Source organism: Oncorhynchus nerka, linkage group LG17 (genome assembly GCF_034236695.1).
Source record: "Oncorhynchus nerka isolate Pitt River linkage group LG17, Oner_Uvic_2.0, whole genome shotgun sequence".
NCBI classification, from domain to species: domain Eukaryota; kingdom Metazoa; phylum Chordata; class Actinopteri; order Salmoniformes; family Salmonidae; genus Oncorhynchus; species Oncorhynchus nerka.
In genome coordinates, this window is record NC_088412.1 from 3983765 (window position 1) to 3997133 (window position 13369).

Consider the following 13369-nt stretch of genomic DNA (forward strand, 5'->3'; position numbering starts at 1 on the left):
CCAACCTAAGTGTATGTAAACTAGTTTTAATGACTCCAACCTAAGTGTATGTAAACTAGTTTTAATGACTCCAACCTGAGTGTATGTAAACTAGTTTTAATGACTCCAACCTAAGTGGATGTAAACTAGTTTTAATGACTCCAACCTAAGTGGATGTAAACTTCAGACTTCAACTCTATTTACCACATATCAGACATATGATTCAACAAATGCAGTAGATAAGTATCCAACACACATCCACATCTGTTCACAATCAACTAACAACAAATCCAACACACACCCACATCTGTTCACAATCAACTAACAACAAATCCAACACACATCCACATCTGTTCACAATCAACTATAACAACAAATCCAACACACACCCACATCTGTTCACAATCAACTAACAACAAATTCGTTTCAACAGTTGCAGTAGTAATGAAAGTCAACTATCAACTTTTATTTCTGAACAATTTGGTGTGAGAGAGAGAGATTATTTAGCAAAATAAAACAAAAAATCATTTGTATGGAACCATCGCACAGGAATCCCAATAACTTGTTAGGTCCTGTCGGTGAGCACCAGTATCATTCTCTGTGGCGTCATGGACAACAGCACACGTATTCAGTACTGCAGATTACACTGATCAACCACAATCGCAATACGCCATGTTGGGATTTGAACCCACAATCCTTTGGTTCAAAGGGAGGTGCGTTACCCACTGGTCCATCGAGAAACATTAGTCGCGTCGTTGCCCCGTTGAAATAAATACCCATCTCATCTATGTCAGATAGTTAGGTTGAAATAAATAAACAAAAAAATAATTATTGAGTGAATGTTATGTCATTACGGATTAGATTAACGTCATGCCTCTTATCATAATCGAGGATAGTTTGTTCAGCACGAAGCATAGGCCTACACACTTCTAACATTTATGGAGAAAAAAAATCGAACGAGATTTTCAACTAGGAAACATTTAGCTTTTTGGCTTGATCTTGTAAGGAAATCCCTCTTATTCTGTTACTCCGTAGAGTTATTCGTGTACAGTATGGTAATACCACTGTGGTCCAATAGGAGACGCACTTCTCCACACTACGCTGCCCGGAAGACCGGTGTAAATATTGGCGTGACGTAACATCTCACAAACCATTCCCCACCAGTGCCATCTTCTCATTAACAAGTAGAGAATATATAAAATAATCGTCTATATCTTTCACTGTCATCTAGTCTGTTCGGTAATCTTATATTTGATTATTTTTGCACAAAGTCAGAGAATATCCGCGTGAATTAGCCTATAATTTCAATTGATTCACCTATCATTCGGGTGAATTATTTAACCCCCGACGATTTTGGATTGTTTTTGACAGGCAGCAAAGTAACACCCCGGTTGTGTTGTCTGGTCGGGTTTATCCTTTTTATAAACAAGTTTTTTTTTAAAGTGTGGAAGACAGGATGCAGAAGAGAAGAAAGCCTGAACCGATCCAACTCAACCCTATTCCCGATGGAAACACTGTCAACGGCACCGGTGCCACGGAGTGAGTAGCCCAGTCTTGAGACAGGTCTATCTGGATGTGGGTGGCAATGATTGATGTCAATCATTTCTGTCCCCGTAATAGTGAAGTAATCTTTAGCCTAAATTTGTCCAATTTGTACTTTATTTAACTTGGTTTTAGATGGGTATAGTTTTGTGTTGTAATTATAGTCTTATTAGTAAATAAGATTAGTAAGTAAGAATAAGTTAATGTTCCAATGTGATTTCCCCTTTCTTCTGTCTTATCGTGGGAGGCGGGGGGGCAGGCGCACTCAGAGCCAAACATTAAGATATATGACTTTGCTTGTTTGTTTCGGTGTGTTTAACATAGATGTTACAGGCTTTGGTTTTCCACTTAGATTTCGAGGTTGGACGTTAGCACGTGGGGACCCATCGTTTAGGCGTCACGTCATTAGTCAGTATGTTACACCTGTGCTGGCTTGTCATCTCGTTAGTCAGTATGTGTTACACCTGTGCTGGCTTGTCATCTCGTTAGTCAGTATGTGTTACACCTGTGCTGACTTGTCATCTCGTTAGTCAGTATGTGTTACACCTGTGCTGGCTTGTCATCTCGTTAGTCAGTATGTGTTACACCTGTGCAGGCTTGTCATCTCGTTAGTCAGTATGTGTTACACCTGTGCCGACTTGTCATCTCGTTAGTCAGTATGTGTTACACCTGTGCTGACTTGTCATCTCGTTAGTCAGTATGTGTTACACCTGTGCCGGCTTGTCATCTCGTTAGTCAGTATGTGTTACACCTGTGCCGGCTTGTCATCTCGTTAGTCAGTATGTGTTACACCTGTGCTGGCTTGTCATCTCGTTAGTCAGTATGTGTTACACCTGTGCTGGCTTGTCATCTCGTTAGTCAGTATGTGTTACACCTGTGCTGACTTGTCATCTCGTTAGTCAGTATGTGTTACACCTGTGCTGGCTTGTCATCTCGTTAGTCAGTAGGTGTTTTTAAAGCGGCTGGCTTGTCATCTCGTTAGTCAGTAGGTGTTTTTAAAGCGACTGGGCCAGTGTTCCAGTTGTTTTGAGAGATGTGGAGGGTTAACACCTTTAGTTGGCGCTCTCCATTTGATTTATTTTAAAAAACTATAATTTTATCTGATTTTCTGTGTCTTGTTAAGTTTGGTGTGGGTTTTAATTTAATCTTCTTGGGCTACTTTTAGGTTCCAGTTGTTTCTAGTCAACAAGTGTCTTTCAGAACCCCTCCTAAAACCCCACCTGTTATGTTTCGGTTGTTGTCAGTGACTCTTTGTTAGTTCCCACTTCTGTTTAAGCAAAAAAAAAATTGTTTCTTGCTGGGGAATGTAACAAAATGGGGGCTCATCTGAGATCTGATCTCCCATCAGTATGGTAGTGTCTCAAGTCACCACCATGTCTTCACTAGCATCAATTGTTTTCTCAATTATTTGAATCACGTCATTCAATTAACTGCTCGTAACTTTTTTTTGCCACGTCAATCTCTTTCATCCTTACAGGGCACTCCAGGAACTCTGGGATCATGATCCTCAATCTCCTTCGTCCTTACAGGGCACTCCAGGAACTCGGGGATTATGATCCCCAATCTCAATCTCCTTCGTCCTTACAGGGCACCCCAGGAATTCTGGGATCATGATCCCCCACCTCAATCTCCTTCGTCCTTACAGGGCACCCCAGGAACTCTGGGATCATGTTCCCCCCACCTCAATCTCCTTCATCCTTACATGGCACTCCAGGAACTCTGGGATCATGATCCCCCACCACAATCTCCTTCATCCTTACAGGGCACCCCAGGAACTCTGAGATCATGATCCCCAATCTCCTTCATCCTTACAGGGCACCCCAGGAACTCTGAGATCATGATCCCCATCTCCTTCATCCTTACAGGGCACCCCAGGAACTCTGGGATCATGATCCCCCACCTCAATCTCCTTCATCCTTACATGGCACTCCAGGAACTCTGGGATCATGATCCCCCACCACAATCTGCTTCATCCTTACAGGGCACCCCAGGAACTCTGGGATCATGATCCCCCACCTCAATCTCCTTCACCCTTCAATATACTCTGTCCGTCTGCACACCTGAATCATGGCTAAATCGTTACACCTGCAAAGGGTTTAGGGACGAAAGGTCTTACAGTGTATCTTACATAATCAAGCTGCGTCGGTATTTACTCTTTAGCAGAAAACAACTGTACCGACAGACTTTCTTCTTTTCCTCCATTCACCCAGCGGGTCAGACGCCGGGGCACCAACCACACCAGGAAATATCTTCAGGTCTTGAACATCTGTCGTCACCCCTGAGATGACTCCTTTGACGGGTGTCTCTACTCCGAAGTTCAAAACACAAAACTTTCTGTTGTCCGGGTTTCTTTTGAAGCTCACTGCAATCTTTCCTCTGTTCTTCAGAAAATACAATGAATCAAAATAAAGACCACTCCCGTTCACTCTGACTGACGCCACTTTTCCAAGTACATACTTCACAATTTTCGACACCTCAAACGGGTTTCCCACATGTGTGTCCTTTCTCAACAAACGCATCCCAACAAGAAGCGATTCATTGTCATTCATAAACGTCAACCTCAACTCCAATTTTAGATCATTTCCTTTTTTTGTTCCAGTTTTCGCTACTACTGTTGTCCATTCAGACCATTCCTCTTCACCAACTTTTGTTTGACGCGCTGCTCGATTGGAACTGCGTCCACTTCCGCCATCTTTCTCCCCCTGAGTTTGGTACTGAATCAACAAGAAGATGAAACTCGCGTCATCCCTACAGTTGACCAATCACGGACGAAGGGGCGTAAGACTTTGACTCTGTAATGCTGAAGCGTTAAAATTTCCCTTTACTGGAACTAAGGGCCCCTAGACAATTATTCATCCTCCACCAAACTTTACAGTTGGCATTATGCATTGGGGCAGGTAGCGTTCTACTGGCATACGCCAAATCCAGATTCGGACTGCCAGATGGTGAAGCGTGGATTCATCACTCCAGAGAACACGTTTCCACTGCTCCAGAGTCCAATGGCGGCGAGCTTTACACCACTTCAGCCGACGCTTGGCATTGGGCATGGAGATACTAGGCTTGTGTGCCCATTTCATGAAACTCCCGGCGAACAGTACTTGTGCTGACGGGTCGGAACCTAGCAGGGCAGAAATTTGATGAACTGACTTGTTAGAAAAGGTGGCATCCTATGACGGTGCCACGTTGAGCTCTTCAGTCAATGTTTGTCTATGTCTACGAATCCACTCATTTTAAGGGGTGTCCACATACTTCTGACCACGTAGTGTATTATTATATTGTGTATCGCGTATCATCTTGAATGCATGACATTTATACACTATGTGCACCATCAACTGTGCTCGGTAGCTTTTAGACGAGGCAGCGAGACTGTACTGTTGGAGCTGTGATGTGTGAGTCTCACAGAAAGGCTATAATGTGGACATGCCAAATGGCACCCTATTCGCTACGTAGGTCACTCTGAGACAGAGTGCTATTTGACATGCACGTGTGCTGTCGTCTTCTAGAACAGTCCGCTGACTGCATGTCCTTGGGCTTTGTTGTGGAAGGCCTGAGTCATGTTGCCTGCTTCAAGTTCCCTCGTCACTTTAGTGTGTGGGCTGCGGTGTTCCAGCTATTGTTGACTCTCCCACGCCTCTCCTTGTCAAGGGTTACTCTGCTCCACTCCTCCCTCCCGTCTCCTCGTCCCCTCTCTTCTCCTCTCCTCTCCTCTCCTCTCCTCTCCTTCCCTCTCATCCTCTCTCCTACCCTCCCCTCTCCCCTCCTCTTCTATCCTCTGCCCTTCACCTCTCCTCCCCTCCCGTCTCCTCTCTCCTCTCCTTCCCTCTCATCCTCTCTCCTACCCTCCCTCTCCCCTCTTCTATCCTCTGCCCTTCACCTCTCCTCCCCTCCCGTCTCCTCTCATCCTCTCTCCTACCCTCCCCTCTCCCCTCCTCTTCTATCCTCTGCCCTTCACCTCCCCTCCCCTCCCTTCTCCTTTCTCCTCTCCTCTCATCCTCTCTCCTACCCTCCCCTCTAACCTCCTCTTCTATCCTCTGCCCTTCACCTCTCCTCCCCTCCCGTCTCCTCTCTCCTCTCCTTCCCTCTCCTCTCATCCTCTCTCCTACCCTGCCCTCTCCCCTCCTCTTCTATCCTCTGCCCTTCACCTCTCCTCCCATCTCCTCTCTCCTCTCCTTCCCTCTCATCCTCTCTCCTCCCCTCCCGTCTCCCGTCTCCCTCCTTCCCTCCATCCTTCTCCTATCCTCTCCCCTCCTCTTCTATCCTCTGCCCTCACCTCTCCTCCCTCCCCTCCCTCCCTCCTTTCTCCTTTCTCCTCTCATCCTCTCATCCTACCCTACCCTCCCCTCTAACCTCCTCTTCTATCCCCTGCCCTTCACCTCTCCTCTCCTTCCCTCTCATCCTCTCACCTACCCTCCCCTCTCCCCTCCTCTTCTATCCTCTGCCCTTCACCTCTCCTCCCCTCCCGTCTCCTCTCTCCTCTCCTTCCCTCTCCTCTCATCCTCTCTCCTACCCTCCCCTCTAACCTCCTCTTCTATCCTCTGCCCTTCACCTCTCCTCCCCTCCCATCTCCTCTCTCCTCTCCTTCCCTCTCATCCTCTCTCCTACCCTCCCCTCTTTTCTCCTCTTCTATCCTCTGCCCTTCACCTCTCCTCCCCTCCCTTCTCCTTTCTCCTCTCCTCTCATCCTCTCTCCTACCCTCCCCTCTAACCTCCTTCTATCCTCTGCCCTTCACCTCTCCTCTCCCTCTCCTCTCATCCTCTCTCCTACCCTCCCCTCTCCCCTCCTCTTCTATCCTCTGCCCTTCACCTCTCCTCCCTTCTCCTTTCTCATCCTCTCTCCTACCCTCCCCTCTCCCCTCCTCTTCTATCCTCTGCCCTTCACCTCTCCTCCCCTCCCATCCCTTCTCCTTTCTCCTCTTCTCTCGTCCTCTCTCCTACCCTACCCTCTCTTTTCTCCTTCTTCTTCTCCTTTCCCCTCTTCTCCTCCCCTCTCTACCCCTCTCATCTCCCCCCCCCCTTCTCCACTCTTCTTATCTCCCGCCTTCTCCTCTCTAAATGAGAATGAGGAGCTAAGCCCGAGGCTGAACATTGTGTGTGTGTGTTCCTGCCTATCTCATTCTAGTACCTCTCCAATTACTGAGTCGTGCTATAACTAATTAGCTGTCCTGGAGACATGAAAGAACATAATATTATTATCACACATTTGTATTCAAGTGCAGAAAAGAAGAGCAGCTTTCACACTGATGAGAAACTGATTTAGCATCTAAATGGATTTTTTAATTTATTTAATTATTTTACCTTTATTTAACTAGGCAAGTCGGTTAGGAACAAATTCTTATTTTCAATGACGGCCTACCGGGGAACAGTGGGTTAACTGCCTGTTCAGGGGCAGAACAACAGATTTGTACCTTGTCAGCTCGGGGGTTTGAACTTGCAACTTTCCGGTTACTAGTCCAACGCGCTAACCACTAGGCTACCCTGCCGCCCCAAAGATGAAGAAGTAAGAGGCTCTTGTGGTTACTGCTTTTTCGCTGTGGGTCAGTGACTAGAGTTTTTATGAACATGGAACCCACAGTAGGGTTGTTTGGAACATGGAACCACAGTAGGGTTGTTACAACATGGAACATGGAACCACAGTAGGGTTGTTTGGAATATGGAACCACAGTAGGGTTGTTACATCATGGAACATGGAACCACAGTAGGGTTGTTTGGAATATGGAACCACAGTAGGGTTGTTACAACATGGAATATGGAACCACAGTAGGGTTGTTACAACATGGAACATGGAACCACAGTAGGGTTGTTACAACATGGAATATGGAACCACAGTAGGGTTGTTACAACATGGAATATGGAACCACAGTAGGGTTGTTACAACATGGAATATGGAACCACAGTAGGGTTGTTACAACATGGAATATGGAACCACAGTAGGGTTGTTACAACATGGAACCACAGTAGGGTTGTTTGGAACATGGAACCACAGTGGGGTTGTTATGAACATGGAACCACAGTAGGGTTGTTACAACATGGAACCACAGTAGGGTTGTTTGGAACATGGAACCACAGTAGGGTTGTTACAACATGGAACCACAGTAGGGTTGTTTGAACATGGAACCACAGTAGGGTTGTTATGAACATGGAACCACAGTAGGGTTGTTACAACATGGAACCACAGTAGGGTTGTTAGGAACATGGAACCACAGTAGGGTTGTTACATGGAACCACAGTAGGGTTGTTACAACATGGAACATGGAACCACAGTAGGGTTGTTACAACATGGAACCACAGTAGGGTTGTTACAACATGGAACCACAGTAGGGTTGTTACAACATGGAACATGGAACCACAGTAGGGTTGTTTGGAACATGGAACCACAGTAGGGTTGTTTGGAACATGGAACCACAGTAGGGTTGTTACAACATGGAACCACAGTAGGGTTGTTACAACATGGAACCACAGTAGGGTTGTTATGAACATGGAACCACAGTAGGGTTGTTACAACATGGAACCACAGTAGGGTTGTTTGAACATGGAACCACAGTAGGGTTGTTACAACATGGAACCACAGTAGGGTTGTTATGAACATGGAACCACAGTAGGGTTGTTACAACATGGAATATGGAACCACAGTAGGGTTGTTTGGAACATGGAACCACAGTAGGGTTGTTACAACATGGAACATGGAACCACAGTAGGGTTGTTTGGAACATGGAACCACAGTAGGGTTCTTTGAACATGGAACCACAGTAGGGTTGTTAGGAACATGGAACCACAGTAGGGTTGTTATGAACATGGAACCACAGTAGGGTTGTTTGGAACATGGAACCACAGTAGGGTTGTTATGAATATGGAACCACAGTAGGGTTGTTACAACATGGAATATGGAACCACAGTAGGGTTGTTTGGAACATGGAACCACAGTAGGGTTGTTACAACATGGAACATGGAACCACAGTAGGGTTGTTATGAATATGGAACCACAGTAGGGTTGTTACAACATGGAATATGGAACCACAGTAGGGTTGTTACAACATGGAATATGGAACCACAGTAGGGTTGTTACAACATGGAACATGGAACCACAGTAGGGTTGTTTGGAACATGGAACCACAGTAGGGTTGTTACAACATGGAACATGGAACCACAGTAGGGTTGTTACAACATGGAACATGGAACCACAGTAGGGTTGTTTGGAACATGGAACCACAGTAGGGTTGTTTGGAACATGGAACCACAGTAGGGTTGTTTGGAACATGGAACCACAGTAGGGTTGTTACAACATGGAATATGGAACCACAGTAGGGTTGTTACAACATGGAACATGGAACCACAGTAGGGTTGTTTGGAACATGGAACCACAGTAGGGTTGTTTGGAACATGGAACCACAGTAGGGTTGTTTGGAACATGGAACCACAGTAGGGTTGTTACAACATGGAATATGGAACCACAGTAGGGTTGTTACAACATGGAACATGGAACCACAGTAGGGTTGTTTGGAACATGGAACCACAGTAGGGTTGTTACAACATGGTACATGGAACCACAGTAGGGTTGTTACAACATGGAACATGGAACCACAGTAGGGTTGTTAGGAACATGGAACCACAGTAGGGTTGTTATGAATATGGAACCACAGTAGGGTTGTTACAACATGGAACCACAGTAGGGTTGTTACAACATGGAACCACAGTAGGGTTGTTATGAACATGGAACCACAGTAGGGTTGTTACAACATGGAATATGGAACCACAGTAGGGTTGTTACAACATGGAATATGGAACCACAGTAGGGTTGTTACAACATGGAATATGGAACCACAGTAGGATTGTTACAACATGGAATATGGAACCACAGTAGGGTTGTTTGGAACATGGAACCACAGTAGGGTTGTTTGGAACATGGAACCACAGTAGGGTTGTTATGAATATGGAACCACAGTAGGGTTGTTACAACATGGAACCACAGTAAGGTTGTTTGAACATGGAACCACAGTAGGGTTGTTTGGAACATGGAACCACAGTAGGGTTGTTATGAACATGGAACCACAGTAGGGTTGTTTGGAATATGGAACCAGAGTAGGGTTGTTTGGAACATGGAACCACAGTAGGGTTGTTTGGAATATGGAACCACAGTAGGGTTGTTATGAATATGGAACCACAGTAGGGTTGTTTGGAACATGGAACCACAGTAGGGTTGTTTGAACATGGAACCACAGTAGGGTTGTTATGAACATGGAACCACAGTAGGGTTGTTACAACATGGAACATGGAACCACAGTAGGGTTGTTTGGAACATGGAACCACAGTAGGGTTGTTTGGAACATGGAACCACAGTAGGGTTGTTTGGAACATGGAACCACAGTAGGGTTGTTACAACATGGAGTATGGAACCACAGTAGGGTTGTTACAACATGGAACATGGAACCACAGTAGGGTTGTTTGGAACATGGAACCACAGTAGGGTTGTTTGGAACATGGAACCACAGTAGGGTTGTTATGAATATGGAACCACAGTAGGGTTGTTTGGAACATGGAACCACAGTAGGGTTGTTTGGAACATGGAACCACAGTAGGGTTGTTTGGAACATGGAACCACAGTGGAACATGGAACCACAGTAGGGTTGTTTGGAACATGGAACCACAGTAGGGTTGTTACAACATGGAATATGGAACCACAGTAGGGTTGTTACAACATGGAACATGGAACCACAGTAGGGTTGTTATGAATATGGAACCACAGTAGGGTTGTTACAACATGGAACCACAGTAAGGTTGTTTGAACATGGAACCACAGTAGGGTTGTTTGGAACATGGAACCACAGTAGGGTTGTTATGAACATGGAACCACAGTAGGGTTGTTTGGAATATGGAACCAGAGTAGGGTTGTTTGGAACATGGAACCACAGTAGGGTTGTTTGGAATATGGAACCACAGTAGGGTTGTTATGAATATGGAACCACAGTAGGGTTGTTTGGAACATGGAACCACAGTAGGGTTGTTTGAACATGGAACCACAGTAGGGTTGTTATGAACATGGAACCACAGTAGGGTTGTTACAACATGGAACATGGAACCACAGTAGGGTTGTTTGGAACATGGAACCACAGTAGGGTTGTTTGGAACATGGAACCACAGTAGGGTTGTTTGGAACATGGAACCACAGTAGGGTTGTTACAACATGGAGTATGGAACCACAGTAGGGGAACCACAGTAGGGTTGTTACAACATGGAACATGGAACCACAGTAGGGTTGTTTGGAACATGGAACCACAGTAGGGTTGTTTGGAACATGGAACCACAGTAGGGTTGTTATGAATATGGAACCACAGTAGGGTTGTTTGGAACATGGAACCACAGTAGGGTTGTTTGGAACATGGAACCACAGTAGGGTTGTTTGGAACATGGAACCACAGTAGGGTTGTTTGGAACATGGAACCACAGTAGGGTTGTTTGGAACATGGAACCACAGTAGGGTTGTTACAACATGGAATATGGAACCACAGTAGGGTTGTTACAACATGGAACATGGAACCACAGTAGGGTTGTTATGAATATGGAACCACAGTAGGGTTGTTACAACATGGAACCACAGTAAGGTTGTTTGAACATGGAACCACAGTAGGGTTGTTTGGAACATGGAACCACAGTAGGGTTGTTATGAACATGGAACCACAGTAGGGTTGTTTGGAATATGGAACCAGAGTAGGGTTGTTTGGAACATGGAACCACAGTAGGGTTGTTTGGAATATGGAACCACAGTAGGGTTGTTATGAATATGGAACCACAGTAGGGTTGTTTGGAACATGGAACCACAGTAGGGTTGTTTGAACATGGAACCACAGTAGGGTTGTTATGAACATGGAACCACAGTAGGGTTGTTACAACATGGAACATGGAACCACAGTAGGGTTGTTTGGAACATGGAACCACAGTAGGGTTGTTTGGAACATGGAACCACAGTAGGGTTGTTTGGAACATGGAACCACAGTAGGGTTGTTACAACATGGAATATGGAACCACAGTAGGGTTGTTACAACATGGAACATGGAACCACAGTAGGGTTGTTTGGAACATGGAACCACAGTAGGGTTGTTTGGAACATGGAACCACAGTAGGGTTGTTATGAATATGGAACCACAGTAGGGTTGTTTGGAACATGGAACCACAGTAGGGTTGTTTGGAACATGGAACCACAGTAGGGTTGTTTGGAACATGGAACCACAGTAGGGTTGTTTGGAACATGGAACCACAGTAGGGTTGTTTGGAACATGGAACCACAGTAGGGTTGTTACAACATGGAATATGGAACCACAGTAGGGTTGTTACAACATGGAACATGGAACCACAGTAGGGTTGTTTGGAACATGGAACCACAGTAGGGTTGTTACAACATGGAATATGGAACCACAGTAGGGTTGTTTGGAACATGGAACCACAGTAGGGTTGTTTGAACATGGAACCACAGTAGGGTTGTTATGAACATGGAACCACAGTAGGGTTGTTACAACATGGAACATGGAACCACAGTAGGGTTGTTTGGAACATGGAACCACAGTAGGGTTGTTTGGAACATGGAACCACAGTAGGGTTGTTACAACATGGAATATGGAACCACAGTAGGGTTGTTACAACATGGAACATGGAACCACAGTAGGGTTGTTTGGAACATGGAACCACAGTAGGGTTGTTTGGAACATGGAACCACAGTAGGGTTGTTATGAATATGGAACCACAGTAGGGTTGTTTGGAACATGGAACCACAGTAGGGTTGTTTGGAACATGGAACCACAGTAGGGTTGTTTGGAACATGGAACCACAGTAGGGTTGTTTGGAACATGGAACCACAGTAGGGTTGTTTGGAACATGGAACCACAGTAGGGTTGTTACAACATGGAATATGGAACCACAGTAGGGTTGTTACAACATGGAACATGGAACCACAGTAGGGTTGTTTGGAACATGGAACCACAGTAGGGTTGTTACAACATGGTACATGGAACCACAGTAGGGTTGTTACAACATGGAACATGGAACCACAGTAGGGTTGTTATGAATATGGAACCACAGTAGGGTTGTTTGGAACATGGAACCACAGTAGGGTTGTTTGGAACATGGAACCACAGTAGGGTTGTTTGGAACATGGAACCACAGTAGAGTTGTTACAACATGGAATATGGAACCACAGTAGGGTTGTTATGAACATGGAACCACAGTAGGGTTGTTACAACATGGAACATGGAACCACAGTAGGGTTGTTTGGAACATGGAACATGGAACCACAGTAGGGTTGTTACAACATGGAACATGGAACCACAGTAGGGTTGTTTGGAATATGGAACCACAGTAGGGTTGTTTGAACATGGAACCACAGTAGGGTTGTTTGGAACATGGAACCACAGTAGGGTTGTTATGAACATGGAACCACAGTAGGGTTGTTACAACATGGAACATGGAACCACAGTAGGGTTGTTTGGAACATGGAACCACAGTAGGGTTGTTTGGAACATGGAACCACAGTAGGGTTGTTTGGAACATGGAACCACAGTAGAGTTGTTACAACATGGAACATGGAACCACAGTAGGGTTGTTATGAACATGGAACCACAGTAGGGTTGTTACAACATGGAACATGGAACCACAGTAGGGTTGTTATGAACATGGAACCACAGTAGGGTTGTTATGAATATGGAACCACAGTAGGGTTGTTTGGAACATGGAACCACAGTAGGGTTGTTTGGAACATGGAACCACAGTAGGGTTGTTTGGAACATGGAACCACAGTAGGGTTGTTTGGAACATGGAACCACAGTAGGGTTGTTATGAATATGGAACCACAGTAGAGTTGTTAC

At 45.3% G+C, this 13369-nt stretch overlaps 1 non-coding gene across 1 annotated transcript; it reads right to left on the reverse strand.

The window, feature by feature from the left end:
- Window positions 1-506: 506 nt before the first annotated feature.
- On the reverse strand, window positions 507-637 carry LOC115126880 (small Cajal body-specific RNA 14). The gene has a single exon (XR_003863258.1). It is a non-coding gene; the product is annotated as a small Cajal body-specific RNA 14 (non-coding RNA).
- Between the last annotated feature and the right edge of the window lie 12732 nt (window positions 638-13369).